The sequence below is a fragment of the Pteropus alecto genome, unplaced genomic scaffold (genome assembly GCF_000325575.1).
Source record: "Pteropus alecto unplaced genomic scaffold, ASM32557v1 scaffold94, whole genome shotgun sequence".
In the NCBI taxonomy this organism is placed as follows: Eukaryota; Metazoa; Chordata; class Mammalia; order Chiroptera; family Pteropodidae; genus Pteropus; species Pteropus alecto.
Window position 1 is genome coordinate 2,284,171 of NW_006437736.1, and position 24,970 is coordinate 2,309,140.

At 46.8% G+C, this 24,970-nt stretch overlaps 1 protein-coding gene and 1 non-coding gene across 6 annotated transcripts in view; both read left to right on the forward strand.

Annotated features, from left to right (window-relative positions):
* LARGE1 (LARGE xylosyl- and glucuronyltransferase 1) overlaps positions 1-24,970 on the forward strand; it is a 484,407-nt gene that overhangs the window by 156,413 nt on the left and 303,024 nt on the right. The window lies entirely within an intron of this gene.
* On the forward strand, positions 6,790-6,927 carry LOC112481970. The gene has a single exon (XR_003047145.1). It is a non-coding gene; the product is annotated as a small nucleolar RNA SNORA76 (small nucleolar RNA).

The following is a 24,970-nucleotide window of genomic DNA, read 5'->3' on the forward strand; positions in this document are numbered from 1 at the left end:
CTCTCCCTGCTTCCCATTAAATCAGACTCTTTCCTCCTGTTTTGTGACCCTCCTGTTTCTCTCCAAGGCTTGCAAACAGGTCCTCCCAGCATTGACTTGAATTCCAGAGGATAGCCTGGAGTGAGGAGGTGGTGGGGTTGGAGGCTCAGGGGCCTTCGGAGCTGAGTTCACATTTCTAAAGTGGGAGGCAGACTAGCTGATGCTGCATGAACTAATTTACTTGCTGGAACCTCACTTTTCAGTCTGAGTAAAGGGCTGATGAGCCCAGACTCTGAGGGGATTGGTGATAAAATGAGATAAGCTGTTCAGAAACTAATTCCCTCCCACCCTTCCCTCCTCTCACTCCTGATAGGATCATGTCACCTGTGCATCTTCGGAGGCCTGTGTTAGTATGCACGGGGTAGCCACCCTGCATCCTTCCATAACCTGAAGTGACTTAGGTTGGAATTCAGGGTGCCGAGTGAGATTCGGATGGGTCATAGAATCTGTGTGTGGTTGGCTGTTCTTGGAGAGGTACCTGGAGCCAACAAGGCCACTGACCAGCAGCAGGCCTGTGTGAGGACAAGTCGGGTAGCAATATGAGATGATGTCACAGTTTATTTTACCTGGGCATGGTAGATTATTTTGCCAGTTTCTTTTGTTTTTCCTTTCTTCAATTGGTTTGTGACTCAGGTATTATTACAATACTGTTCTTAATTTAGCATCGTGTGGTCAAACCGGTTATTACTTGTCTGTCTCCAGTATATTGTGAGGTATCTTTTATCTCAATTTCGACTTTGCTCATTGAATCCTATGAAGTAGGTAAAGTTCTTTCCCCCATTTTAAAGACGAGGCCGATGGTTTGTTGAGGGAAGGGGAACACTCAGAGGTGCACAGGCAAACCACCCAAGATTTCAGCCCGTTTTGTCTGACTCCAGAGCCAGCACTTTAATTCTTTCTAGGCGAAGACAGACTTTTTAATTTCTTTGAAGTTACATGATCATGTGACAGAGCAGGGAGCTCATTTCTGGCCTGTCCATCACTACGATGGTGGGACAGTGTGGTCTTCTACTATAGTGGCCAACTGAGTAGAAAGGCAGGGGCCGGTCCCCAGCTGCCTGGACCAGGATGCAAGGTGGACCTGGTCCACCATTACTGAGTTATGGGGACTCATTCTTAAATGCCGAATATCAGAGGAAGAGGAAACAAATACATAGGCTGACGATTTATGACTGAAGAAACTTACACCTGAAAAAGACCTAAAACAAAACCACCAACTAGATGATCGAGCCGTCAGATTAACTAGAATGTCAGCCTGGTTTGCCATGTCCAGCTGCGTGTGCTGGCTGGTACATTTAAACCTAAACCACCGATAACCACAGTAATAAGTGAACCCCAAAATGTAATTCCTGTGTTTCTAGCAGCCAGAGATGGTGCCCTGAATTTATATAATAGAGGCATAGCAGGGCTTGGGAGATTCTTAGCGAAAGGCTATTTGGGATACATTTTAATGTGTTCCAGAAGTGGAAATAGCCCTCTCATTTTTCTTTATTCGATTTGGGGGATGCAGGAGGAGCTGAAACCTTTTTTAAAACCAACTCCATCCATTTCTTTAATGATCATCTGAACAACTAAACCTTCTGGGACTATTATGTATAATCGTTCTCTAAGCCGTATTCATTTTCCCTGCTCTGTAGATATATCTATCCCCCTCTTCCTTTTTAAATAAAACTGATTAATTATAAGAAAATAGATATGAAATGAAGCTCTGAGCTTCTTAGTAAATCTCATCCCTCAAGTGATATGATTTCGCTCTCAAGATGGAGAGGTTCGTAAGGGGGAGATTTTGAGGACAAGCACAAAACAAATTAGCCATGAGGACAGTCAATTTCGGTGGCTGTAAATGAGTGGCTGTCATTGTCGCCATAGACAAATGCAGTGCGCCTTCTGGGAGTACAACTGCTAATTCGTGTCCAGGGCCACCCACGAGACTCAGGCCTCGCTGTTCTTTAGGGCCAAGGCCAAGGTTTCCAGCTTTAGTCTCCCATTTGTTTTGCTACTTCACAGTCTCTTCTCTACTTAGAAGCCTTTATTCTTTAAAATCCCAGCCCTACACTGGTTAACGGGTATTCCTGAAAGGCTTAACACCTATTAATACAATAGGTATTACATTATTTTGCATTCTTGAATATTTTTTTATCCCCTTGGATGGCTTGTAAACGACGCCATGCTGCCATGAGCTATTGTCTTCTGCTTCTTTACAAACTGCCCACGGTAGTCCTTTGCTTAGAGCCGCTCACCCAGACATTTGTGGAATGACAATGGCATTTTTCCTAACAGGACTATAGATGGCAGGGACAGTGGAGTTAGACAATGACAGTGAAGTTACCTTCTTTTTTCCACCTAGCGAGGGTCTGGCAAGAGAAGAAGGTCCATCAGAGTCGTGTTGGGATTAATCGTAAGGGGAACATTTAATTGGGCGCCCAGAGTTTACCCTCCTTCTGCATCTGGGCAAAGGCCATTTCTTGTCGCTGCATCGTTTCAGTGGGCGATGTTGCTCCGACACACTGGCTGGGTAGGAGAAAATACACTGTAGGAAAAAAAAAAAAAATACTGGTTTGGACCTGACGCAATCCTCAGCCATCAAGCAACAAACAGCTCCCGTGTCGCCTCCTGGAGCAGAATCATAGAACTTAAAACCAAGAAGGATCTTTCGAGGTTCTTTGACCATGCCATTTACTCATACGTACGTATGTTCATGCATTCAGCCAGTATTTATCAGGAAACTCTCACGTGCAAGATTTTCAACTGGGCACCAAGAGGCCCTTAGGAAGCATGAAATCCAGTCTGGAAAGCAGACATCAATCAAATGGGGGCTCGCCGAGGGTGGTCGTGATCCCACAGTCGAATGTCCTGTAATGAAGATCGTTTCCCCTCCCACCCCCACCCCACAGTGGTGCATTGCAAAGAATAGGTAGCTCTGGACAACACTAGATAGAGAAGAATGAGTTATCATGATAGGCAGTTAGTGGCTCCACAAAAAGCAGTTGTAACCCTAACTTTGGGTTTCTCAATGCCGATGACCACTTGGGATAGAGTTGGACCCCGAGTACGAGCCTCGGTGTCACTCTTTTGAGATCTGTGACCCTATAGTCAGCTATTTCACCTTCCTGCATGTTTCATGTTTCTCGGGGGTGTAAGGATGGTGACAACCATCTTTACAAAATGCAATGCAAATGTTGCATTATGTCCCTTTTAAAATATGTACATTTAAGTCCTACTACCCAGGACCTCAGAACGTGACTGTATTTGGAGATAGGGACTTTCAAGGGATAATTAAGGTAAATGAGATCATATGGGTGAGCTCTAATCCAGTGTGACTGACTGATGTCTTTATAAGAAGAGGAGCTGAGAACACAGATACACACACAGGAAGGATCATGTGAAGACAGCTCTCTACAAGCCAAAGAGGGAGGCCTGAGAAGAATCAAACCCTGCTGGCACCTTGATCTGAAGTTTCCAGCCTCCAGAACTGCGAGAGCATAAATTTCTACTGTGGTACTTTATGGCAGCTCTCGCAATCTGATACAGTGACAGTCACCTGAATGAAAAGATGCAACGAATCAGAAGGCATGCAATGTAATGTCTAGGTTACAGTGTGTGGCACATGGCAGGGCATCCTGGCTAGGCCGACTAAAGCAGGTTCAGGTTGGAGGCTCCATCAGGTGTCTGCATTCACATGCATTAGTACAGCGACCTTCTATGGCACTCTTTTCGGTGGACAGGCTTGGTGCCTGGCGCATAGTAATGTTAGATTCCTTTGTGAATGGCAGCTCCAGTGAATGTCAGCTACTTCTCTTCAGTCTGCGGAGACCATTCACATGACAGTGCCAGGCTCAGTTAAAAGAATTTTTTTCTCCTCTATACCATGTGGTTGATTGGTCCAGAGCCCTCATCCTAGCAGATGACCAATGGAGATTATCCTAAGGGTCTCATGAGAGTGATATTTGGGCCCCCCATCATTCTCAGCACCTCAGACTTCATCAGCCTGGTCAAGCGTCTGCCTGTCTAAGACCCCGGCTCAATCCAGCTGGCATGCATGCACAAGTGTCCATTTGGTCTCTGCTCGATGATTCGGTAGACGTGTTCAGAGCCAACCACATGTTGGTTCCCTTTGTTTCTATCTCTCTGGCTTTCTCAGATGTGCTCAGTGTTGTTGATTTTTACGGGGGCACTCATCCCCAGGGTCCACACGGTGCTAAATCACAGTGACATCAGCCACTTGGGTGTGTGGGTAGCCAGTGGGAGGCGGCTCCATCTGGAAACTAAAAAGAGAAACAGAATCCTTTTGTTTCCCCCGGACTTTTCTGTATCTTTGCAGGTAGACAGGGCCAAGTAGGGAATTTACAAATCGACATTTTTATTCCCAAAGCAGCTTGATTTTTTAAAAAAGTTCCCTTGATTCCAAAGAGCTGGGAGCAGGGAGTGAGGCTGGCCAGGAAGCCAGAGCCATTGGAGAAAGGAGAGAGAATGATGCATATGTGCCCGAAGTCTCGTGTGCTTGGAAAATCTCCGTTGCACACTGCAAATGTGGCCATAAACCCCAGCAAGAGAAACTCTATAACCATTACCAGCTGAGAACACCTGGAGACCTTCTAAGTAACAATGAACAGATATCTCTGGCAAGTTAAACTTGACTTTATGAGTTTTGTTATGTGGAGCTTGAATGCTCTACTGACTCACCTTGACAGTCCCTGTATTTCTCTGATGTACACATAGCAAAGCGATCAGGCTGCTTGTGCCATAGGGCAAGTGGGGTCCCAGGAGGTCTCCCTTTAGCAACGGGCAGAAGGATGACAAGGAGAGGGCACATCCAGCCAGTGTCGGGACAGTGAGGAAGGAAAGTAGCGTGGCCCCTCCCCTCCCCCCCCTTTCTTTTATTAGACATAAGATCATTCAGCTGGAATTGGTCTCGTGTGCCAGTTCTGGATCTGGAGATGATAGCATTCTTACTCGATGATGGAGGTCATGATTTCTTTTCTAGGCTGCTTTAAATCTGCTGTAGTACCACCATGCGAGCTGGTCTGGGAGCTGCAAGTATCTATGGTGGGTTAGTTCTGCAAATGATATGGGACCTAGGTATCTTGTCTTGATTTGCTGAATCATTTCCTTTCTTTAAAGCTATTCAGGCTTTACTAGGATCTCCCCTGCCTCCTCCAGAGTGGGATCTGAAATTGCATCAAGTTATTTAATAGTTCGTTAGTCTTCTCGAGGCCAAAACTGGGTTGGCCCAGGTCCCCGTTGAGTTATTGGCAGGGCTAGGACTTGAACCCGCTGCTTTTCCCCTTATACTGAGCTGCTTCTGCTGCTTTCTAGGCACTCACACCTTTCTGCTCCTGCCTCTGCACTGCAGAGGATGACCCTGGGAGGGAGCCTTCACTTTCTCTGCTGGGCTCTGATGAGAATGCTCCTCTTAGCCACTGGAGGCCTCCGCTGGGATGTGGGCTGCTCCTTGTGAGCCATATTTGCTATAATGGGAAGCAGCCCTCAAAAGGGAAAGCCATGCATTTGTATGCAGCCAGTAGGATGGCGTTGAAATAAACACAGCACTGATCAAAACGACACCCAAGCCAGCACATCGCAGGGAAGACGAACCAAAATGGAATGCTGATTTTTCTCACCATCCTCTTTAGAAACCTTCCTGGCCGCCCACCTGACGTTGTTAACGGTTAGGGGTTAACCTAGCACTGCGATTAAATGCGAAGGTTTTAGAGACAGCCCTGTGTTCACATCTGTTTATTGATGGATGAATGTATAATCCGTGGAACACCAGAGGGAAGTCACTTTCGTGAGCTTCATTCCTTGTATCTATAAACCAGGCATATTAATGCCTAGCACATAGATTTTTAGAGTTAATATGTGAATGTAAAGTACTTTGCACAGTGCCTTGCACATATTAAGTCTTCAGTGGCAGGTAGGTACTGTCTTCATCATCATCGGCAGCAGCAGCATCGTGATTGCCTCATTGACTTGGATGGATGGTGGTAGCGTGGATAATAAAGTACCCAGCTCAGAACCTGGCCTATGGTTATCTTTAATAAATGAAAGCTATCATCGTAGTGCGAGATAACGCAAAGATCTGAATAATTCACCAAATACAATGGAACAGGAAGATGCCAGGGTTTAGATTCCTCTTCCTGTGCTGTCTCAAAATAACTGTCTTGCCTTGGCCAAGTGGCTTTACATGACTTCACGTCCCTCATCAGTCATATGGGGCTAACTGAGCATCGCATGACACTGAAAAAGGATCGTGGAAAGTCTCCACTAATCAATGGCTGTTGGATCCGAATTGCTGGCAACACCAACATCGCTGTCTCTGGAGAGTCAACTGCCAGTTCGTCACAAAAACTTTAAGTGTTCATGCCCTTTAACTCCGTAACTCTCTTTTTAGAAATGTACCGTCCCCAAATATAGATTCCCAAAGAAAAGGGGGAGTGGGTTAGAGCCTGTCAGAGCCGTTCATTAGCAGTGCTGTTTAAAATAGCTCAAAATTGAGAACTCCGCACGTGCCCAACATTGCCTGGCATGTTCAATGTTTTAATATGACAGAGCCCTCTGTGGCCATGGGGAATGTCAGATGCATGACTTTGAGTTTGAGGGATGTCCCATTAGGGAGGAAGTTGAGCGAGGGTGAAGGCACCAGTCCACTATTTTAACTGAGGCCCAGAGAGGGCTAGAGAAATTTGAAATCAGTCCTTGAGTCCGGCGAGCAGCCCTCCCCGTGGGTCCCCTGTTTTGGCCACGGCCAAGGCACTGCCTTGGAACCTCTGCAGTGCCTGGCCTGTGGCCTCAGGGGTCTGGTGGCAATGCCAGAGCCAGCTTAACTTGTTTGGATCCGGGGCTGCTTAAATGCCACCTAAGTAATTCCTTTGGCAGCAAGTGACATTTGACAAAGGGCACAGCTGGCAGAGGTCCCGCAGAGGTGGTGTGGTGCAGGGGACGGGATGTCATACACATAGCGCATAGGACGAGCAGGGATCCCGGAGGCCGCCTAGAATTTGACATTCAAAGGCCTTTCTGTGTGTAGACAGAGATGGGCAGAGGTCCGGTTGCAAGGGCAGATGGGTCATCTCTGCCTGGGTGTCTCTGATGGGCCCGGTGCCTTACAGCAGCAGTGCTCGGGAAATGGGGCTGGGTCACTTGAGATTTGCCCCATCCCCCTCCCTGGCATGTGGAACGCTGCCCAGAAGGGTCCTTCCTCAGAGGCTCGTCGGGGGTCTTGACAAGAAACCGTTCACAAAGCTTTTGGCCCCGAGTGACTGCTCAGTAAGTGTTGGTCGCCTTTCCCTTCCTGTAAGCAAGGTCGGGAGTGGGAGTGGGGGACATTCATTCAAGTGTGGCCCTTTTAGGAGGAATACAGCAGTTAGCTGGTTAGGATTTGGGGGGAAACTCTCTTTCTAGTATAGTACACCTGTCCACACACACGCGTGTACCTGATTACAGCTCTATAAATACAGGCAACGTACCTGAAAGCAGCAGGATGGAATTTGGAGGGCTGCGAATCGAGCTGACATACTCCATCCAAAAGGTTATTTATTCCTTCTTTTCATAAAGTCATTATAGCCAATGATAAAAGAAACACAAGTCATAAAATGGGGAATTAGATAGGATAATTCCTAAGATTTAAGATTAAGAATTTGGTAATTCAAGCAGCAGGCTAGCTTGCAAAACTTCATCTGTATTTGCAGCCACTCCCCAGCACCAGCATCACCGCCTCAGCTCCACTTCAGATCATCAGGCATTAGATTCTCATAGGAGGATTGGTCCCTGGTGCCAAAAAAGTTGGGGTCTGCTGCTTTATAAGCATCTTGTGATTACATCAGGCCCAACCAGATAATCCAAGAGAATTGCCCCATCTCAGGATCTCGTGGACATCTTTGAGGGACCATCATCAGCCTATTCCAGTGTGGTGTCCCAGTCTTGGTGCCTAGTGTTCTTACTGCCTGGGACACTTTTTCCTGCCTTCTTCGGCAAGCTAATTCCCATGCCCCCTTCAGAACTTAGTCTCAGGGTCTTCCCTGTTAGACTTCCTTGGACCTCCTCCCTCTCCGGCCCCATGGATCTGGTCATGTGCCTCTTCACTTGCTTAGTAGCATTATCACATACTGTATTATAATGTCAGTTGATTCATCTGCCTGTCCCAGTAGTCCTTGGGGGCAGGGAACACATCGTAGTTGTCTTCCTGTTTCTACCATGTAGACCCATGACTGCGTATCGTAAACACTGGTTGATGGATGCCCAGGAAAACGGGGACCAAAGCAGGAACCCTGCCTCTGACCCTGGAGACGTCCCAAGAAGAAGGCCCGTGTCTTGATTTTTACAGAGCCTCCTGGGAACTGAAGTCCTTGGAGCTTCACTGTGTCAGGTTCTGTGTTTTCCTGACCCTTCAGTGTTCTAATTCCTTCTTTGTTGTGCCATAATAGATTAGCCTAAGTGAAAGCGAATAGACAATTTCCCATTAACATTTATATTGCTTTTCTTTTCTGTTTCTTGGTGAGGTTCTCAAGACTAGGATGGCTGTGGGAAATATCCTTTCATCTCAGTAATGTCCCTGTTGGGGCTGGATTCTGGCTTTTTTTGCTGGGCTGTGGAGGAGCATGGGTGTGGGGGACTCATGAGCCCAGGAAGAATGAAGGCACAGAAGTCAACCCAGAAAGGGCAAGTTGGATTCAGTAAACGTAGACCAAGTGCCCACTGTGTGAACGCTCCCATGCTCGGTCTTGGGGTATGGTCTAGAGTTTATTAAGTGGGGATTATGCGCCTAACGTGGTTCCAGGTGCTTTAATTTTTAATCACCTTTTCTTGACTTCTTAGACCTGCCTGGTGAATGTAAATTCCATTATGATCTGAGTTTTACAGAGAAAGAAACTGAATCAGAGAGAGGTTGCTTAACATGTCCAGAGCCCGCTGCCCTGTCACCTGGCTGACGGGGAAGATCTAGTCCCTCTCCCCAAAATGCCGATGGTCTGGAGGTGGCGTCTGAACCGGGGGTGTGCTGAGGGTGAGTGGGAGAACCACAAGTAGCCAGAGGTTTTGAAGGGCCTTCCAGGCAGAGGGAATAATAAAACAAAAGCAGGGAAGTGTGAACGTAATTATTTTGTTCAGGGAAAAGTAAGGAGAAAAAAAAATGCTTTTAAGGTTATAGGAAAGGTTGACAAGGAACGGTTCACAAGGAGTGAGACACCTGGAAAGACCAGAGGGATGAGAGGCTATGGCTAGTGAATGGATTTCCTGATGTCTGGGCCGGAGGTGAGGAAGATGATGTCAACAGCAGTGTCTCTCAAACTGCTGGGCTTGCAAGTGTCCTGGGATCTCGATAAAATGCAGACTCTCACTTGTAAGCCTGGGGTGGGTCTGAGGGTCCACTTTTCTGACAAGCTCCCAGGTCACATGGATGCAGACAGTAGCCGGATCCCACATTGAGCAGTGAGGGTATAGAGGGAAGGCAGGCGCCATGGGACGTGTGGGTGAAGATGCTTAGGAAATGATGCCCTACTTTGTTGTCAAGCTAATGGGTCAGGTGGGTCTATGATGTTCTCAAGGAGAATGGCAGTAGATGGAGAGGAAAATGGGGAGTGGGGGCAAAGGAGGGGGAAGACCTGGAGTTCTGCAGATGAAAAGGGGGCAATAGAAATGAGTGATGTTTCAGTTACAAGTAGGCTCAATAGAGTTTGACAGTATGGCTTAAACCGGAAGGAAATCTGTGTCTCTCCCACATCCAAGAAGTCAAGGTGTTGGCCTTGTGGGGTGTTGGGCTGGTCTAAGGGTGACTTTCGATTCTTCAGAATCCTCTTTCTGCTCTGCCATCCTCAGCTCTAGGCCACAGCATCTCAATGTCCAATATGGCAGCTGAGCGTCAACACCCTTGTAGTGAGCAGCCAAGAAGAAGCAGGGGAGATGTCCAGGTGGGCACACATCTCAGCGGGCAGCCTGCCTCTTAAGTGGGCTTTCTGAAGTCCCATCATTTACTTAGCTGCCATACAGGCTGTAAGATCTAGTCTTTTCTCTGGCCACACTGCTCCCCTGAATGTAAGCAGTGTTTTGTTCCTAAGCAAAAATGAAAGAATGGGTATGGGTCGCAACTTGGCAGTCCTTGCCACAAGCTGAATGTGTGGTGAGAACTCAAAAGGGGCAGGGTGTTGAGTTAATCAGGTTCTTAGAGTATACCTTAGTGACAGCCCCTTGGGGCTGATGGGGCTCTGAACCTACCCGTGCCCTTTGCTTGCCCTAGTTCCTTAGTGTGAGTGTCTGTCTTCTCTGTCATAGAAAATCTATCCAAATCCTTCTTGCTCAACAAGATCCAGTTTCACGGCCACCTCCTCCAAGAAGCACACCAGGACTCCTGAGTCAGAATCAGTCCTCCGTCCCCGGAAAGGAGTGTGGTACCGGCATCTCCATTCACTCTCATTCCGTTTTGTCATTCACATGTTTCCTCTTCTTTAGATCGTGAGTCAGTAGTTGGTCCCCACACAGTGCCTGATACAGAATGAACTCTCAGGACATTTTAGTTAAACTTCAGTGAGTGGTTGAATTTGAGTGATCAAGCAGATGGTGTATGGTGCAGGTGTTTATTCTAGGTACTTCTTAAACTAGTGTGCACAGGTCAGCTGGAGGGCGTGTTATAGCAACGCCCCCAGACCCCTAGTTTCTGCTTTAGTAGGTCTGAGGGGCCTGAGAATGTGCATTGCTAACAAGTTCTCAGATGATACTGATGCTGATGGTTCTGAGACAACCCTTCTGGAGATCATTGTCCTTGAGAAACACACAGATTTGTTTTTTGTTGTAGTTTTGTTTTGTTTTGTTTTTTTCCGGGGAACCTGCAATGAAAGTCGGGCCTGAAAATAGACATGGGAGTTAAACACAGGGAAATTAAATCAGCGGATGAACCAGTAGAGAAATATTTGGGGTCAAGGGCGCTTTAGAGTCTTGTTCTCAATCTTTGTTTTCAAATGAATTTCGTTTCACCTAATTTTAGATGCTGCCAGTTGGAAGATACACCATTATTTTATATAAAGACTAGAAATTAAAAAAGGCTTTTTAATTAAGCTGTGACACAATGCTTTCTTATCCCTTTAAATCTTTTACATTTATTGAAAGAACCCTTTTAGACATAATTAGATGGGTTTTATCTTATTTCACTGCTATGCTTACATATAAAGGAGAATATCGGCAAATATATCGGTTTGGGTATTCCTAATGCTTCTTGACGTTGGGTCTCACTCTTCAGAATCCCTTCTCAACTCGGTGGCATCGCCATCTGTGTTTTCCTACATCGTGTCACCTGTCACACCATTGTGAACATCAGATTTTTTTTTTTAAGAATCCTGCAGAAAGGCACTTAAGCCCACTTTGCAGCTCTGTGGAGCTGGCTTGCCCCTGGCTCCTCTTTCAGGAATGTTGCTAATACATCTGTTTTTCCACATCTTCCCGCCCCCTTCCCACAGTTATTTGGTTCATAGGGTTAAAAGAGGGACCCCTTCTCTCATCTCTGGGGTTTTCATGGAAGTTTCTGACACCCAGTCTGCAAGTTCGTGAATGTGCTAGCGGTTGGAGCTATGTTACCGCCGCTATGGAGTCCCCAGTTATTGCTGGAGCCTCCCCGATTTCAGAGACGTAAAAATGTGAAAAAGTTTGTCTTCACATCAGTATATTTTTTTTCAAATGTCCACCACAAGCCAGATACACATTTTCACTGTCACGGCTTTTCATATAACTGCTCTCAGTGAATATTTATGACAACCGTCCAGGTTGGCCTTGCGACCTCAGTTTTATAGATGAGGACCTTGGGTATCCATGAAATATTTAGGCATTCATTCACCCCAGATATCTGAGCTTCTGCTATGTGCTGGTCATTCTAGATATTAGGAATACTGAAGTGGAAAATTTCCTGGGGTGGGGGGGTGGGGGGGGATATTCAGTGAAGAAATAGGTAACAAGATTGAATCACATAAGTGCTATGGAAAGCAAAGTAAGCCAGGGTCTGCCAGATACTAGGAAAGGCTTTTTGAGTAGACCCTAGAATGAAGTACACACCACACAGCTATCAAAAGGATGCAGATTCCAACCGGGGAGAATCGCAAGTGCAAAGGACCTGTGGCAGAATACGCTGCCTTATTTGAGGAACAGTGAGTCTGGGCAGTTTTTACCTGCAACACTTCTGACACCAAAGGCAGGCCCCGCACCCCCCCAACCACCACCACTTCTCCAACCCTCTGGACGCCAGCTGGGTATCCTACAATTCAATTCTGACCCTAACGACCCAGAGTTAGTACAGACCCTACAGATTAAGGGCTCAGTACCTCAAGGGTATCCCTACTTCAGACTCTAGTCACAAGCTCCAGATTGTCACCTGTACTTCTGACCAACGGGCTTTAAAGTCAAGTGGTTCCCCCAAACCCCCTTCTCTGGCACTCAGGAAAGTGCTTTATTTATACTACTGGTTTATTATAAAGGGAACGACTCAGGAACAGCCAAATGGAAGAGACGCACAGGGCACGGCACGGAGTGGTCGGAGGTTATCGTGTGCCCTCTCAGGGGCGTGCTGTCCTCCCAGGACCTTGACGTGTTCCTCCACCTGGAGACTGTATGGAACCTGTCGTTAGGGGGTTCTATGGAGGTTTCGTTATACAGGCATGGTTGATGGCATCATTGGCCATTCGTGCTTTGCTTGATCTCCAGCCCCTCTTCCCTCTCTAGAGGTTAGGGGTGGGGCTGAGAGTTCCAACCCTCTTATCATCATGCCTTGGTCTTTCTGGTGACCAGTTCCCATTCTGCTGCTGTCTAGGGATCCCCCAGCTACCGGTCATCACATTAGCATATACAAGACACTCTGGTTATTCCAAAGATTCCAAAGGTTTTAGGAGCTGTGGGCCAGGAACTGAGGGAAAAGACAAAAATGTACGTTTATCACAGTGAGGAAGCCATTTGGGCTGGAGCAGTGGAATCTCAAAAAGGGGTTGATGAATGGCCCAAGCAGGGATGCAGCTGAGCTGAAATTTCCAAATCTTTGGGTTACAAGTCCAGGGCTCGTCTGCATGCGGATAAGTGTGAGAAGCCACTGCAGATTACACCTTTCTCCGTTCGCTGGAGTGAGTTTAATCTTTTAAGAAACAGATGTCTCGATTAATTCAGCTCCAGTAGCAGCTCCACAGCAGAAAAATATGCTGATTGCCGCCCCCATTGTGCTGTCTAGGAAGTAAGTACCCACAGCGCTTGATTCGTGCGCAGCGGTTTAACCAACCCAGGTAGAGATCACTGCACGTGTGCAAAAGTGGGCAAAGGAAATGACGAGGAAATACAAACATTTTCGCCCCAGTGCATGTTCTTAAAATAGAATACGGGACTTTCAACTCTTCCTCCTTTGAAGAACACTGTCGGGAGGGTGACTCTGGCAGCACGTTATAGAAGAAAGAACAGAGATCTGGGTTTTGATCTCAGCTCTGCCAAGAATTATCCATGGGACCATATCTGTGAGAGTTACACAGAAGAGAGTGCGCGATTTAAACGAAATGGATTTATGGCCATTATTAGGTACCTTGCAGAATTCTAGGAGAAGCTAGAGGCACAGGCTCTAAGCTGAACTGCGAGGGAGAGGTTCTCCAGGCCACGTAGGACCAGACCACCGAGGGAGCTGTGGGTAAGAAGCCAGGGGGACGACTCCTGTAAGGACCACGGTGTGTGTGCTGGGAGCCGTGCCAGGAGGACAGGCGCCATGTTTTTTTGGTAATCACCGAGTTCGGGATTGGACTCAAGGATCTAACAGACGCCTCAGGAAGAAACAAATGCCTCTCACTCATGCTTGACAAAAAAGTAGAAGCCGCGGAAGAGGTGTTTCACCTGCTACTCACTTTGCCTCTCAAATGTCACACACGTGTGTGGGCTTGGTGGGGCCTCAAGTTCCAGAGTAGGTATCCTCGATGTACAGGCATTTGGAAAATGTCTGATATGGCTCTCCATGTATGTAGGAGAAGTATTAAAACAACCCTATGGTAAATGGGAGAGGATAAGGGGACACAAAGATTTCTATATTACAGTCATATTGTTCAAATGACAGCCCCAGTAGATGTTGATACGTTACATGGGTATGATGCAATCTTTAGAGGAAGCACTCAAAAAGCCATACAAAGAGATATACTAAAAAAATACGATAAGTGGATCAAAATAGAATTCTAAAAAATGTTCTAGGACCCCATAGGGAGCCAGGAAAAACCCCAATGAGTTTCCAGTACAAACCCACCAGAATGGCTAAAATTAAAAAGACTGGCAACATCAGATGTTGGCAAGGAGGTGGCACATTTGTAACTCTCATACACTGTTGGTGGGAGGATAAAAGGGTTCATCTGCTTTAAAAGAAGTCTGACAGTTTCTCATAAAACTAAGTGGACACCTACCCTCTGACCCTTTAGTTCCAGTCGTAGTCATTGCCAAAACCAACAACAGACCAGTATTCAACAATAAGAGAAGTGATAAATTGTGATATATTAATGCCACGGTATGTCACTCACTGAGCAATAAAACACACACACACACACACACACAAAACGGACGACCGAGACATGCTGCAACATGGATGAATCACAAAAATGTTATGCTGCACAAGACTTGCTCCAAAGAGTGTGTACTTATGATTCCTAGTAGATGAAGTTTGGGGACAGGAAGAACCAATATTTCATGGGAATGAATCAGAAAAGTGGTTGCCTATGGGGAGTCAGGTGGAGATTGACTGGGAAGGGATTTAAGTGAATTCTATCATCACTCCAGAATGTTCTGTATCTTGAAAGGGATTTGAGTTATATAGCAGGTTCTCGAATAATGTTTTATTCAACATTGTTATAACGAGATTTTTAAAAATCAATTCTTTTTGTTAAGCGAGGACTTACTGTACAGATATATGGATTTGTACTGTACAGGTGTATGCGTTTGTACTGTTCAGGTGTATGCATTTGTCAAAACTCCTGCAACGATCTGTGCATTTCATTGTATGTACATTTTACCTCAAAAGGAGAAAAGGTTAAACTTTACTGAGCCTAGCTGGTTAGTGTTATACATATTGAAGTGCCTAGGGAATAATGTGCTGATGACAGACTTACTGTTTTGAAATGCACTAAAAAAAAAAAAAAACAGATAGGTTGATGGTTGGAAGGATAGGTAGATATGATAAAGCAAGTTAAGATAAGATGTTAATGATAGAAAGTAGGTGTGGGGATATATACATGTTCACTGGAAAATCCTTTCACCTTTATGTGTTTGAAAATTTTCATAAGAAAATGTTAGGGCAAAAATTTTTGTTTAAATTACAGGATGTGTGGTCTCTTCCTTCCCTGTATTAGGCAGCTGTTGGTGGTTAAGAAAGTCACTCCAGCTGTTCTGGTCAATACTTTATGGGACAAGGTGATTTGAACTGTATAGAAAGCACACAGAATTCAGGTGACTGAAATAGCTGGGTTTGGGATATAGTGTGGATAGAGTCTCCAGCCACAGAAGATGCCCAATAAGTACTTACTTAATCTGTTTCTTTCGCTCTGTAATGACAGTCCCAAACTCTGATTTCTTTAATGTCCCCATCCCTGCTCCTCCACCCCAAAGTCAGTGCCAGCCATGCAAAGACAACTCTCCATTTCTGAGATAAGGTTAAGTGTAAACTTTATAGTTGGACAAGACCTGGGGAACCACTTAAGCCTGTGTGTGTGTGTGCACGTGCGTGAATTTACCTAAAACGATTTGGTCATACCTAAAGCTTAGTCGACTTTGTAGGTAATGGCAGCAGCTAAAATGTTTGAAGTAGAAGAGGGTTAGCTCCCCACTCCAACCTCACTGCATTCCTTAGTATGTCCTAAGTGATTCAAACAGCCTTAAAAATATCAGTGATGTCGCTGTCTCCTATCACTTCGAATGCTTGGCCACCGTCTTTCAGATAGGCTCATGAGAGGCCCACATGGCAATGTTACAGGGACCATTGCTGTCACCCTAGTCTGGCATCAGGCAAACAGAAGTCTTTCCAAATAGTGGCTGGAAACAAGACACCTCCCCAAGGGTGGTGATTTCAGCCTCTCAGATTTTCAGTCTTTATGAAAAGCTAGAAATGTCTCCAAAATATTTTAGCCTATCCACATTTCTTCAAAACCTTATCTCACCAATGAGAGTTCTTTTCTAGCATTCCACATGCCGTTTAGCATGCTGTGTCACCAAGAAAACCCCATCCCGAAATTCGCTAGGTCCAGACAGCGATAACACATACCCAATAGCATGCTTCTGGGTTGAGGTTTTCCTAGTAGAGCATCTGTTTAGCTGTCACGAAAAAAAAAAAAAATGCATAGCATAGAATTTACCATTTTAACGTCTGTTTAGCTGTCACAAAAAAAATGCATAGCATAGAATTTACCATTTTAACCATTTATACGGGTGCACTTTTGTGACACTTAGTACATTCACGTTGTTGCATAATCACCACCACTGTCCATTTCTGGAACTTTTTCAACACCTCGGATAGAAGCTCTGGACCCATTAACTAGGAACTCACTACTTCCCCTCCCCCAGCCCATTAACCTCTGTTCTACTTTCTGTTTCTATGGATTTGCCTATTCTCGTTACCTCATATATGTGGAATCACATATTTATCCTTTTGTTTATCCATCCATCTGTGGATGAACATTTGGTTTATCCCACCTTTCGGTGAATGTGAGATAATGCAGCTACCTCTTTTCTTCTTTTATGCCCAAACTTCATAGAATGTACATATATCTCGATGCCACATCTTGGGGGGCGAGGGCGTGATATTTACAGAGGGAAATTTTATAATTACATTGCAAAAATCAATATAATACTTTTAATAAAATAATGTATTGCAATTAGGATTCAGTTAGAGACCAGATGTAATTGGTAGATAATTGGAATCAAGTATGGAGATTTTGAGAAGCCCCCAAGCATCAGCAAGATGGGGGGTGGTCCTAGGGGGTTGCTGGTACTGACGGAAGGCCGTCATGTCTTTGCACACGCGACAACTGTTTCCTGATCACGAAGCAGCGTTCGAAGCATTTTACATTCTAACAAGAGCATTTGTCACTTCTGTACAGGTGTTTTACGTTTATGATGCCTTTGTTTCATTTCAGGAAATTGGGAGGAGGGAGTTGGCTCAACACATACTGCACGTTAAATTTTAATTTATAATTTTAATTATAAATTTTCCTGTTTAAAACCGTGGCAAATTGGTTCCGTGTTAGCTTTTCGGTATAAAATTTTATTTTCAGGAAGGAACGATTGAAATAACAAGGGGGAAGCTTGCTCATAAGGTATATTACAATACGATAACAGTTCTCACTCTGAAGAGAAGATGAAATGTGGGTGCAGAGAGTGGAAGAGACTTGCTCCCCCCGGAATGCCTGGAGCTGCCGAGAGAAGAGACGAGGTCACCCCTCCCAGGCTCTTCCTGATTCCTTAGGGGCTCTCCCCTTGTCTCCAAGTCAGAACCATGGAAGAGGCTGGCCCAGGGAGTAGGCGGAGGCGAATTGTTGAGAGAAATCATGGCCTTTGCAAATGCTTGTTAGACATGAGCCGCGATGGGCTAGGACATGCTGGGAAACTTAGGAGAGATTAATGGGGCTTAGCCAATTTCTCTGTCTGAGTCTGTATGGAGATGTATGGATGTGAGCCAAGAGGCATGTATTTTGCTTGCTTGCTGCCTCGCCGCCACCTCGTCTATGAAGCCTCGTATTCCAGTCCAGGGCTCACAAGTTTTCTTACTGCGCAGCCAGTTATTGCTGGTGAGAAATGAGTCCACCGGTACCACCGGGCCCAGGACTCAGCCGTGCTGATTTCTCCCTCTGCGTTCAGTGTCATGGACGTAGCTTGTCGTGTTAAGGCGACAACAAATCTCTGTTTAATGCCCTCCTTCCTCCCATCGTTTAGAAGAGGGTGAAACCACTCTTCCTGACCAGCAAGCAACCTCTTCTCCTCCTCCTTCCTCCCTCAAAATGTCAATTGGATTAACATTTTGCAGCGCGGCTGCCTCTGCATCTGTGTAGAGCACGTGGCCGGACTTTGGAAAGCAGTGGCACAGAACCTTTTGTGGGGTCGCTGTATTTATTTTCTCTTAACGATCTCCATAGCAAATTTGCTCTGCTCTCAAGCCAAAGGAAGATTCATGCAACTGCCAGGGCTGCACGGTGAACCTGGGGCCTTCTGGAGGCCGGGGCTGAGGGGCCTGCACCTTGCCAACACTAATGCAGCTTCTGGAACTAGAGAGGAACTGTCGCTCTTGCCGAGGAGGTTCCAAGGCGCAGGGTACACGTGAGCTCTCGTTTTCTGTAGCAGCAGTGGCTCTGCAATGCTGGACGAGTCCAGGAGAGGGATGGACGCTGTGCGGGAGGACCAGCCCAGATGGGACTGGGGGAAGGTGGGAGTGGGGGACCCCATCCTAGTCCTGGCCATGTTGGCTAGAGGGACCTACTGTGCCAGATGGAGACGGTTCAAAGGCTGATCTCCAACTCTATTGCCTTTGTCAAGAAGGTCTCAGGATTTCTTTCCATGCATTTTTTTTTTTTCTTTTTCTCTTTTCTGGTCTCTCTGCCTTCACACTATCTCCCCTCTGCACCTAAGGTGGAAAAGGTACTTTTCCCTTTCTTTTCTTCCCTCCCTTTCCTGCTCTCCTTCCCTCCTTTCTTTCCCTCCTCCCCCACCCGTGGTGTCTAGCAAAAGAAACATGGAGTGTGTCTGAATTCTGCCTCCTATGGATTACTGGGCGTGTGAACTTGGGGGCCAGCATCTTCAAGGGTGAACGGGGGATGCGGAAGCTTACATCCCCCGTTCGTACAGCACTCACTGGTTCTGCATGTGTACCCTCACTCCTCAAGACCACCCAGGAGGCAAAGACTGTTATACTTAATTTATAGAAAAGAAACAGGCCTAGAGAGATCAACCAACTCGTCGAAAGTCACTTAGCTGTTATATGGTGAAGCCGGTGTTTGCACGCAGCCTGCCTGGCTCAACCCTTCACACCGTGACAAGATTACCCAAGGAAGCATCTAGTACATGGAGACACAAAGAACTAACATTTATTGAACATCTGTGGGTGAAAGTTCTTTAACATGCGTCGTGAAAGATGTACATGATAAGTATTGACAAGATTATTCATATTTTCCTTTCCATTTTAATTGTCCTCTTTTTTTGTTTTTCCTTCCCTTCGTACCTCTACTTAATTTCCTTTCTCTTGGAGAGTTGGCCCAGCCCTCCTTTCTTTCTTTTGGTCTTTTCTATCTTGGGGACTTTGGACTTCCAAGTATGTTCCCCCTTCTCCATCTGCATTTCCTGTTTGTCTCCCTAAATCCCTCTTTCCAGCCGTCTGTGCCACGCCTGTTTTTTTTTCTTTCTTCCCCCGCCTCCGTCTCATCTCGCTTTGCTGCTTTTATATCCATCTTGATACTTGCCCAACCAAGTCCCAAAACTCCAGCAGGGCTTGAAGTCAGCCCCCTGACACACGGCATGGCCCGAGCACCAGGAATAGGACTCCTCGGCGTTCCAGGGTGCGTGGGAACACAGGACCGAGTGCGCCTCCTTGAGCATCCGTCAGATGTGCTCCGTAGTCATTCAAAAAAAAGAGCAAATGCACCTCAGGCCGGGTAGATCACCGCCGCAGGACTGTGGCTGAGAATTTAATCTCCCAAAGTCACAAAAGTTCGGAGACGGAACCTTTGCATTCCCCATAACTTAGAGAGACACACACTCTAAGGCAGTAAATTTGTCAGCCCGAACAGTAACACACAGTGCTCAATACGGGCATGGTAGGAAGAGAGATGGTTACTGTGGGAGCTGTAATTTTTAATTTACTCTCTCGGAGCTCTAACCCGGGGCCTGGTGCTTAATGTGGTGTTTTTACATTGGGATATGTGCTCAGGAAAGGCATAAAACCCTGGGAAGCCAAGCCAGGGTCAGTGTCGGGAGAAATCAGTGAAGGAGGTTGGGGGTACGGGTGGAGAATGGGTGAGGTGGACCGGGGTCAATTAATATGCTCGTAACAGTCAGGAGGGAAGTAAACAGATCGCGGGGTACCAGGCTTGTCAGCGTTGGGGGCTTACAGACCGGTGAGGCCACTTCCATCAGCTTGCAGTCAAAGGAGAGCAAGGTCCCGAGAGAAAGGGTGACATGGCTGGGAACGAGGCTGAGGGAACAGAGTTTGGGGGACCAGAGGTCTAGGTTCAAAACAATTGTAACATGCAAAGGATTTGGATTCCAAAAATTCAAGCTTAAAGAAATGGGCACTTAGGTACTGTCTCCAGTGTGCTAGGTGCTATTTTCAACATGTTAGGACTCAATCTTCACATCCACGGGGCAGGTGCGCCTCATGTGGCTGCCCTAGCGGAGGGACATCGTGGTAGAGAGGGAGTCGGGGCTGGCATCTCATCCAGGCGGTCTGGCTCTCGAGTCCCTACCCTTGCTACGTTTCGCTGCAAATCATCGTGGCTTTGTTACTCACTAGCTGTGTTATCTTGGGTAAGTTACTTAACCTTTCTGAGCCTTGATTTCCTCAGTAAAATGGGGACCGTCGTACCTTCTGCATGTGGTTGTGGTGAGAACGAACACATGGAAGTTCTCTGTAGGCGTGGTATTGTATTGTTTACCATCGAGAGAGAAGCTGAGTGTGAGGGCCCTTAGTTGAGGAGGAACAGGACAAGAATTATTATTGGGGTATTTTTATTATTTAGGTGGGCAGCACCCATGTTGGCATCGGGCTTGCTGACCAACAGATCCTCTTCCTACCTCCCGCCCCGTCCTCTGCGGGAGAGGGGACATCAGCCCACATGCTCCTGTCCTTCCAAACTGCCACACTTTCCCCAGCACACGATGGAACCAAGATGTCAGCACCCGCTGGGGTGTCTCGAACTTGGCGCAGCTTCTCGTGTGGCTCTTGAGCAGAGTGGAATGTGATGCCTCCTTGAATGTTCGTTCGTTCGTTCGTTCGTTCGTTCGTTCATTCATTCATTCGTTCATTCATTCATTCATTCAATACTCCCAGTGCTGTACCTACTATATGCCTCCCGTTCTCAGCTTGGAATACATTCATATCTTTATGAAGACTAGAGTACTCTTAAATGTTATTTTTCAAATACAGTCGACATACGATATTGTGTTAGTTTCAGGTGTACAATGTAGCAATTAGACATTTATATAACTTTAAGACAGATAGTCTTTTGTCATAAAATTTCCTGTCCAGTAGGGCAATGGATAAGAAATAAAAGTTCCATCACCTGGCAAGAAAAAAAAATAACAATAAGGTAAAGAGATGGAGCCTGAGAGGCTAAGTGGAGAATGGATTTTGGGGTCAGGGAAGACCTCTTTGCAGAGGCCATCTTGGGACAGAGGCCTGGATGGCACAAGGGAATGGAGCCAAGCACAGATCTGCAGGAAGGGTGTTCGGGATGGTGGGAACCACAGTGTAGCTGTCTCGAGGCAGGGCAAGACTGATGGGCTCACGGGACAGCAAGGAGGAATGGAGGAGAACAGAGTTAGGCCGATGCCAGTGGTGTGGGGCTTACGGATGTTTGCAAGAAGATTGGTTTTTATTCTAAGTTCAGTAGGAAGTCATTGGCAAACGGTTGCTAGGTAAAATACAGGAGGGCTAGTTCAATTTGCATTGCAGAGAAACCACAGATAATTGCTTAGTTTGGACATAACTAGGCATTCTGTGTTTTTATTTGCTCAACCTGGCAACACTACATCAATGGGCTCAGAGCAGGAGCCTGCTGTGTGGAAAAAGCTTCAGCTAGAAGGAATTTTGCAGTCGGAACCACGAAGAAGGTCATTGCCCCCTCCTCCTTCCCAGGAGAGAGATGGGGCTGGTTTGGGCCAGGTAGGTCTAAGTGGAGGTGCTGAGAAATGTTTGAATTTGAGAAATATTACGCCACTTATGGGACTTGGTAATGGATTGGATATGCCAGGCAAAGAGCGGGGTGAGGCAGGGCTGGACCTAAGCTCGTGTGTGTGTGTGTGTGTGTGTGCGCGCGCGTGTGTGCGCGCGCACACACGCGCGTGCGCAGTGTAACTGGGGGAGAGTTTTGGGGAACCCACAGGAGTCGTGTGGGTCCCCTAGAGGCAATCTGCCCACTCCCCCTGTAGCCCAAGTAGCCTGCTGTATACCTGAGCCCTTGACAGCTTAAAGATTCAGGTGCCCACAGAAAGTGATTTGCCACATTTTGCTGCATTTGTTTTTACACCCAGGAAATTGATGTGTGCTGCGTATAGACAGATGAGTTGGTAGATATCATCCTAGATGAATGCTTCATCTTTCGAGCACTTATTTTGTGCCAGCCCCTCTGTTCATTGCTCTCCACATCTGTCTCCTCTTGTTTGATTCTCACGTGAGGTGAGGTCGTGCTGGGATCATCTATATTTTACAGCCGAGGAAATCGAGGCTCCGCGAGAATGTGCTGTGCGTGCCCTTTATTGCTGTCAGGGTTATTTGGTTATTTCTCTGTTCCCTGCAGCACTGTGGGCACATGAGTACCAGACCCCTACTGAGCCCCCAGCTGGGACGTTGTTTAGATGAGGGACATCTTCCAAAGCTGTCCTAATCCTTAAGGCCAGAATTAGAACCCAGTTCTGGCTCTATAGCTTTGTACAGCAGCATTCTTGGTCTTTAGTGAGAATAAAAACCACCTTGGGGTTTGTTAAAAATGCGTGTTCCTGAGACCCATGCCTAAGATTCAAGTTCAACCAGACTTGGGGCGGGGGGGGCGGGCAGGAATGTGCATTCGGACAAACCTCACAGTTGATTCTGCTGCCGTTATTACTGTATTTGCTTTGAGAACCGAAACGCTGTGTGACTTTGCCTTAGTTATACCAAACATAGAAATTTCCTGTTCCCCCAAATGCCCCGAGGAGATATGCTTGGATTCCATAATTTGGGGATTAGGGATGCATTTTTGAATGCTGTTTGATAGGATGTGTTACTCATAGTCATATTTCCAGGAATTTCCACATGCTTCAATAGCTGCCTCCAGGAAGAGCTGCTTTCAGCGTTTCAGGCAGAATCACTTTGGGTTTCTTTTGCATATTAATGCTTCTTCCCTGATGGCTCTGGCACCTCCCATGGCCCCAAGGGTTTCCAGGTCCCCATCATTCTGCATTCACCCTATTCTCATCTCTAGGACCTGTGCCATCCACCCCCACATGCTCCCCTGAGCCAGGTGCTCTCTCACCCCCTCCTTGCGTGCACATTTTAAGGAAGGATTTGGCCGGGCTATGTTTTGATTACAAGCTCATTCTGAGGGACTCTCTGCTGTTAGGAGCTTGGAGAAGCGTGGCAGTTCCACCCCAGGCACCTAGATGTCCTCAAAAGAAGGTGATGTGGAACCTCAGCGGACATCATCCAGCAGCTTGAGGAAGTGAAGGAAAAGGTTCAGAGCCTTGCTCGAGAAAGTAGAGGGGTTGGGGAGAAACGGGAGAACATAGCTGTGGGGAGGCACATGCATTGGAGTGGCATCCTGGGGATGCGTGTAGGGGGTCGTAAGGAAGAGAGGGTGGCGTGAGTTCTCTGCCGCTTAGCTGCATTTCAGCGGGCTGATTGGAGTGGCATCCTGCGGATGCGTGTAGGGGGTCGTAAGGAAGAGAGGGCGGCGTGATCTAATGAGTTCTCTGCCGCTTAGCTGCATTTCAGCGGGCTTGGCAACGTTTTTCTTCATCCCTGGGTATACTAATGAGGAACTTAGCCTTCTATACACAATGACCCCCAATGAGCCACATGCTGAAATTCCATAGGACTTCATGGGGTTCTGTGCAGCCATTAATTGTCCCTCAGTGAGCTGTCCCTTGCTAATAAGCAGTGCTAATCAGGAAGCCAATGAAATACCAGGTTAATCCTCAAAGAAAAGGTTCTTAAGGAGTCCTCTCTGAGTTCCTTCCCTGTATGAGTCTTGCTTCTTGAGAGTAGGTCGCACCCTGTGGGTGCCAGGGAGGGGACGTATATAAAGCAGGTGGACAGCCTGGGGCCCGTCTCTCGGTCTCTGTGGTCTTATTGGCCTCAATAATTATCTCACGGTTCTCTTTCGTTCCTTTTAAGTTTGTTTTCCGGGTGGCAGTGATGGGGCAGAGAAGGGAACAGATGCCAGAGAGAAGAGATTCTGGAGGGAGGTGTCGTCCAGCACTCCTTCCCCAAGCGCGTTCCGCATTCCCCAGGTGTACCACCCACGACGCCTTCTGATGCTGCCTACTTAAGGGCAAGCACATCTGGTACTAAATCGCGCTTCGTGTTTTATTAAAGAGCTGCTCACTATCAAACCGTTAATGTTAGCATCTCAGAATGGTTTACTCTCTGCACCTCCCTGCCCTACTGGCTTCCAAGCAAAGGACAGCCTCCGGGCTAGAGCAGTCTCGCTGCCTTGGCGACTGTTACTCCCACTGCCACTCCCACTGCCGGTAATGCAAAGATGACTATCATGTACTCGACTCTGCTGGGGCTTCGCCTACAGTAAACCCTCAGTTCTAGTTCTTCTGGCCCCATGCTTGGGCTTTTCAGGAAGGTGCTGCAGAGAGGGTCCCCTACTATCCTATACTCTGTAGGGGTCTCCAACTTTTTGGCACCAGGATACAGGGAGAGAGGCCAGGGGCCAGATCCAGGCCGTTTGTTCTGTACGTACCTCTCGGAGCTAAGTTTCTTCAGCTTGAGTATCTTGCAGTCCCTTTCTCAAGGAACACAATTACCACAGACCCCTGCACTGACAGAAATTATTTTCATTATAATGTTACTTACATGTGCAACTTGGCGCACCTTCTGTATAGCAGTAACTTGAACAAATTACAAGAAGAGTAAAACGGATTTCTGTTTTTAACTAAACTGCAAAAGGAACCAAAAGTTCAAATTAGCAGCATGATTTTACTCGTCGCGTTATGCTGGGTTACTCTCCAGCACGAATATGGGGCGGATGACTGGCGTAGCATTGGG